The sequence below is a fragment of the Chaetura pelagica genome, unplaced genomic scaffold (genome assembly GCF_000747805.2).
Source record: "Chaetura pelagica isolate M959 unplaced genomic scaffold, ChaPel_1.0 scaffold3, whole genome shotgun sequence".
Lineage (NCBI taxonomy): Eukaryota > Metazoa > Chordata > Aves > Apodiformes > Apodidae > Chaetura > Chaetura pelagica.
In genome coordinates this window covers 2,346,975-2,353,372 of record NW_009952974.1, presented here as the reverse complement: position 1 = coordinate 2,353,372, position 6,398 = coordinate 2,346,975, and positions in this window count along the sequence as shown.

Sequence of the window (6,398 nt, the reverse complement as noted above, 5' to 3'; positions counted from 1 at the left end):
AAAAAGCCTTGCCTCTACAGAACATTAGCTGGAGAGTTTTGTCATGTCATGACACTTTATTCAATCTTAAATCTATTTCCCCCTAAAGTTTAGAGACAATGAAAGAGCACCCTCTGTCTTAGGAAGATGCTAATCACTTCTATCTTCAAATAGGAATAAAATCACTGTTAAATGAGAACATACCTTTTCCTGATACAGATAATCACATACAATATACATGATTTAATCAGCAGTGAAGTTTAAAATGTTTCAGAAAATTTACAGCATTAGATAAATGATCATTAGGGCTGTGTTGTGTTTTTTTTTGCAAAGACAAATGGGGATTCCTGCCAATTTTGTGCAAAGAATCTTCAAGTGTCTTGATTCAGTTTTATATATTCTTTGGGGAGAACTGCAGTCAGCTAAACACAATTATTTCCCCATAATGTTTGTCAATGTCCCGGTTTGAGCCAGTCATGCATATTTAAATGCTTGTTAGAGAAAAGGCATGGGATAAAGGTAAATATCATATACTACATCAATTAGATATTATGATAATTTGGAGACCTCTGCTTATGCCCAACAGATGATGGACCTGTAAACTGTAGGAGTGGTAAAAGGTTATTAAAAGCGACATCTGAAGATACCTCTTGAAAGACAGATTAGCAGAAAAACCTGTACTTTACAATAATAATAATAACAACAACAATAATAAATATTTTCCTTAGTTATTGTTATCAAAGCTTCACCAGCTGGGCTCTTGCTTTTCAGTATTTCCTAACCTGAAACTGATGGTAATTGATTCCTAGGGAAAACCTGAGGTTGTATAGCACATATAAGGGCATATAGTTTGGACACAAGGATTTGCAGAAGTACAAGGCGTATCAATAACATGTGTTGCAAAGAAACAAAATGTCCATGGCACATCTTGGGCATTAGACATCAAATTCCATTGGGAGATCTGGTAGCAGGAGAGAATAGAAATGCATATGCCCTTTGAAAAGCTCTGTTGAAGTCTTCATTTTCTCAGTTGTACTCTGATCCAAAAGAGAAAAGGAATGCTGTTAAATTAGTTCTTTCCATCAGGGTTAGCAAATGATGTGGCTTCCCAGTACAAAAGGAAACAGGAATAATTTGCCTCGTGTTTTGACTTTACACAAGGCATGTATAGAATCCAATCAAGAACTGAAAAACTGAAACAAGTTTTAGCTCAAGTTTTGTAACCGTGACAGCTGACATAATTGGCAAAAAACAAAGGTGTTTTTTTAGAAAGGTAACATACTGCAAAATAGAGACCTTCCAATTAAAAAAACAAAGCTCTCCAGTCATCTTTACATAAAATGTTGTCAAATATGAAGTCTTGTCCAGACTTCAGCACTGAGGGCAGGTAAAAGAAAAGTGATGAGTTAAGTATTTTACAGTAGACTTTGCTTCTAAGAGAGAAAATGCTTCTGATTAACAATTTTTCTGAAAAACTGAGTGGGGTTTGTGAATAAAGAGTTTAGCACAGCAGGCAGTCTGCTGAAAAGTGGACTTGATCAAAGTTGTTCAGAAGTTAAGTGTACTGTCATTAAAAAGCTAAATGTACTGGATTCATTTAAAATAATTTAGCAAATTAGAAGAGTTCATTAGTGTGTGGTAGCTGGCTTCTGCCAAAACACCCTGCTGCTTAATTATGATATTTAATTGAGAGGTATTAAAATTATTTTAAAAAGAGGGAGTACAAGGAAAGCCCGGTAATGTATTTTGTGCAAGCATCATCAAATTGTTTTTCTTGCAAATCTGTAATGCTTCATCACCCTTATTTCTTTAAAAAAAAAAAAAAAAAGGTATTTTGCAAACATTAAGACAGACCAGCCAGGCCACTAAAAAAAACCCCTAACCTCCAAAATCTTAACTATCAAGTAACTAGGAGTAGGAAAAGAGAAGGTATGGAGAAGGATGGGGAAATTCCCCAAACCAAAGAGAAGTGACTTGGTTTGGAGGTCAGACATAATGATTTCACAGTACATTAACTATGTAAATTAAAAAAACAACTTTAAAAAATCTGCATGCGATGACAACGTTACGCACTGTAATCAGGCTGCTCTGGGCAAACAGGAGGCGTATAAATATAGATGGCAGCTTTCAGGGTACAGTGTATCAACATCTAGCTGTTACTTCCTGACCAGTTCTTGCAGTTACTATTATTTTTGACTTGGTGAATGTCAATACTGCAGATGTAGCATGGCCTGGAGGAGGGCATCTAACCTAGATTTGCATAAATATTTTGCATACTGAAGGATACGTAGTAGCTGGATGGAGTCTCGCAGGACAGACCAGTCCAACACATCTCTGAACTGGTAAGACTGTCACCTGAAGCTTACTCTGGCAGCCTGAAGTCAGCACATCCTACCTCGCCCTTCGTGTCTGCTACTGCAGAGGGAGGGGAACAAAAGAAAAGAAAGAGGCCAAAGCAGGAATTTGTATTTCACTTGCTTCCCAGGGCTGAGCATCTTACAGTTTTTCTTACAAGAAGTTTGAGTGACTCAAGACATGAAATAAGAGCGTCAGCAACACCCTCCAACTGTCCTTCTGATACAAAAAAGGAAATAGCTGCCAGACTTCTTAGGGGTGGAGTAAAATGTTGAGCCCAGAATATAGCACTGGGAGGGACTTCCTGTCCCTGCTCTAAATGACAGCATATGATCTCAAGCATACATTTATGAAATTCCTTCTTAAATCCCCTAGGGCTCTTCCTAGAAAGCTCTTCCTGAATCCCTGGCCAGCTTCTGCCTGGCATCTCTTCTCCTCCCATCCAGTATTGCACTTCAAGAAAGCAGTTGCCTTGATTTTCATCTAACTGGATGCTGAATGGCCTCAGCTCTTCTGCTCTCCTTTAGGAGAAGAAATGTTTTTCTTTCCCTCCTTGTCTTTACAGCTCCTGCTTGCACCTTCTGCCATTTGCAATACCTCCTTCTGGTCCCACCCCCCAAGCTCAGGAAAATTTCCATCAGGACAACTGACAGAATTCAATACTAAATGTATTTCCAATGAACCTTGTGAACTTCTTATTGGATAAATGGATAAAACTTCTTGTTGGATAAATGGCACTCAAATTTTATTTTGAATGAGAAAACTATGGTCTTTGACCAAAAAATTCCACTCACTATAAAACAGGAGAGACTGATATTCCTTAAGCTAGGCTGTTACAATTCCCCCCTTTTGTCTTTTTGGGGTGTAAATTACAGTTACCTGCTGCTGACGAAATTTAGTAGCAAAGTCATTTCTTCCCAATACCCCACTTGCACTAACATACATTTCTCAGAATATCTCCTAATAGATAGGAAATTTATATAAAATGTAGTACTACTACAGTATTACGATTGCAAGTAACAGAACTGGTACATCAGGAAACTAACATCTATACCTCTAAGAAAAAAAAGAAGAATTTGTTCATGTTGTAAGTTTATTTCTGTTTCTTTCTCTACTGCTTGTTAGTAGCAAACATGAATGCACTACTCTTAAATTGATGAATACACTATGCAAAATTCACTGTCAGAAACTGTAACCATTTATGACATTGTTGTCCTATCCTGCAAACTAATCACAAGAACTTGAAAACGACAGCAACAAAATAATCTAAATCTTCTAACATTCATCACCATTTTGCCATAAGCTATTGTAGTCAATAGCCAATAATAGTCTATGGTATTTTTAAATTATGTTTTCCCCATAACCCATTCTAATAAATAGTCAATAATACAACTGAGCCTTTTGAATTTGATCCACAAAGGGGCTATGATTTAAGTACACATGACTTTGTTCACTATTATACTACATAAGATACAAATTATGATTAATGACTGAGTCAATTAGAGATATAATTGTCAGAATGAAATTATACTTTAAAAGAATAGAAGTATTTTTTTAATTACATAAATTATTGAATTAAATAAAACCAGAGAGACCCAGCATGTGAATCTCAAGAACAGTTTCTGAAGTGCACAATAACCAACACCATCAGGGTATTAGATTCAGGGATTGCCATTATTATAGGAATGAACATTTAACAAAAATCATGGCTATTTCACCAGTTTGCTTCATTCAGTTTCTTTCAGCATGGGTAAAACAAACAGAAGTGAGCTTAATGTTTGATTTAGGTTGCTGTTTCTCTTTGAAAAGGTTTTCATGTAGCAACATGAAATTCCCCTGTGAGAAAACATTAACAGTGTGTATTTTGATTCTTGGAATTCAGGTAAACAATGTAAAATCTTGCTTTGACATAATGTAGAGCAAAGGACACATGTGACCAAAGCTTTCCAAAATGTGAGCTACCAAGTTCTTCTAATTTAATTTGCAACCCTATTATTTCATTAATGTTAGTTCTATTTTTAATATAAATATGAAACATAAAAGAAACTCTGCTTTCACTGAAGAAGCACAGCCTTGTTGCATAGCAGCTTATCTTTCGCAACTTTATAATACAACAAGCTGCTGCTAGTAGTATCAAATTATCTTTACCATCTTCCCTCCAGAGATTTTTCTTTCTCTTTTCTGTTTCAAATTACAACTGCCTGCAAAGTTTCTTTATCTGTAAACACCAAGAGCTAAAAATCAAAAAAAGATCAAGGACTCTGTAGGCCCAAATCTCCACTCAGATGTGTGTGAACTCTTGTTCTAATAAGCTGCCCCTACCTTTCTGGAGACTGAAGGTGACCTTTAATTTTAGAAGAAACCATGGAGTGCTGCTGCTTTGAATTTTGGAAGCTTCTTGTGATATGCAAAATTTACCAATGCTCAGCATTTGTCAACTTACTAATATATCTAAAAACGTCCTTTCAGTAGAGGAGTTTCAATATTTTCAGAGCCCTTTTAAACATTAATGTGACTATGTCAGTCATTAATTCAATATTAGAAGCAATGATGTCTTCTATATCCAGTTTCAAAAGCACATGGTATTTAGAAATTTAAGATAACCCCCTGAATATCAGCAAAACAGTAACACTGGAAAGGTTTAAGTTGCACTTTACACCAAGACACCCAATCTGCCTTACTATTGCTCTGGCTGAAAGATGTAAACAGAAACCAGAATCACTTGCTACTGTATCTACTAAGAGTCTCATTGTGTCTGTGATCACAAATGATAGTGTAATTTAATCTTAAATCATATATGCCCCTATTCAGAAAAGCACAGACATAAATTTAGCCTCTTCTTTCTATACACCATTACATGATACAGCATTTCCAAACAAACATTTTGTGAGCATCATGTCTTCAAATGGATCTGATCCCAAACACCTACCCAGAAAAGATCTTGAGAAGATTCACCTGGTCAGCACACAGCATACCTATTGTATGACAGCCAAGTGTGACTAGCCACAGCAACAGAAACAACCTCCCTAATGCCTACATCATTAATTACATCAAAGCAATAATTAAGCTACTCCTTGCTGCTTTGATGTAAGACAATAGGAGAAAAATGACAAAGTCTGATCAGAAATGAGAAATGTTCACCAGAGACACAATGGACAGACCAATACCAGGAGCTCTTCTTCCTGGCATCAGAGACAGTGTGGTCTGCATTGAGGCAGTCCAAGCAGACTGGTGGAGATTTTCACCCTGCCCTGTGTCACTCAGTTCATTTCCATCATTCTCAAGTTATGAAGACAGTCTTTGAAACTGGATTTCCCTAGCACAACTTTGGCATGCAAAATACTCTATCAGTGTTGTTTGCAGTTACTTGCAGAGAGTAGCCCTGAATAAAATGAAAGAAAGAACACAGGGACCACAGACTGCTGAGGCTGGAGCTCTAACATTACCACTCCAAAATATCTAAGACCCAGAGTTGTCCAAGTGAGGTAGGGAAATAACCATCAAAATCAGCTTGGATGAAACACAGCATGCAGCTTCCACCTCCCCCTCAAAGATACAATCATCATCTACATGTTCATTGTTAAGCAAGTAATGAATGGAAGAACAAGCAGAAATGGAGTAGAAAATGCTTTAAATGGATTCAAAGCCAAAGTGTGACTTTTGAATATTCCTTTAGAGACAGTGAAGAACTTAAAAGTGTGGTTTACAGTGAATCTGGTGAGATGTCTTTCATTAGCCAGTCACAAAAGTAGACTCTACAAATACAAGGAGCTACCTCCACATCTCCCTAAAGGACTTTGCAATTTGCTCTGGCTCACCACAAACCTTAAAATTATCTGTTACAGTGGCTACTTTGCAATGTGGATATACACGGCCTGCAATCCAAAGGTAAAAATAAGTGCCCACTGGATAATATTGATGTTTGAACTTAAGAATAAAACTGCCCAGCTTTTATAAGCTGAAGAAGTGTTTGTATTTTCATTTATTGTTGATGTTAGAAAAAATAAAAAGGAAGGACTGTAAAACTGTCTTCCTCCTGAAACACAAAGAAATCATTGTTAGAG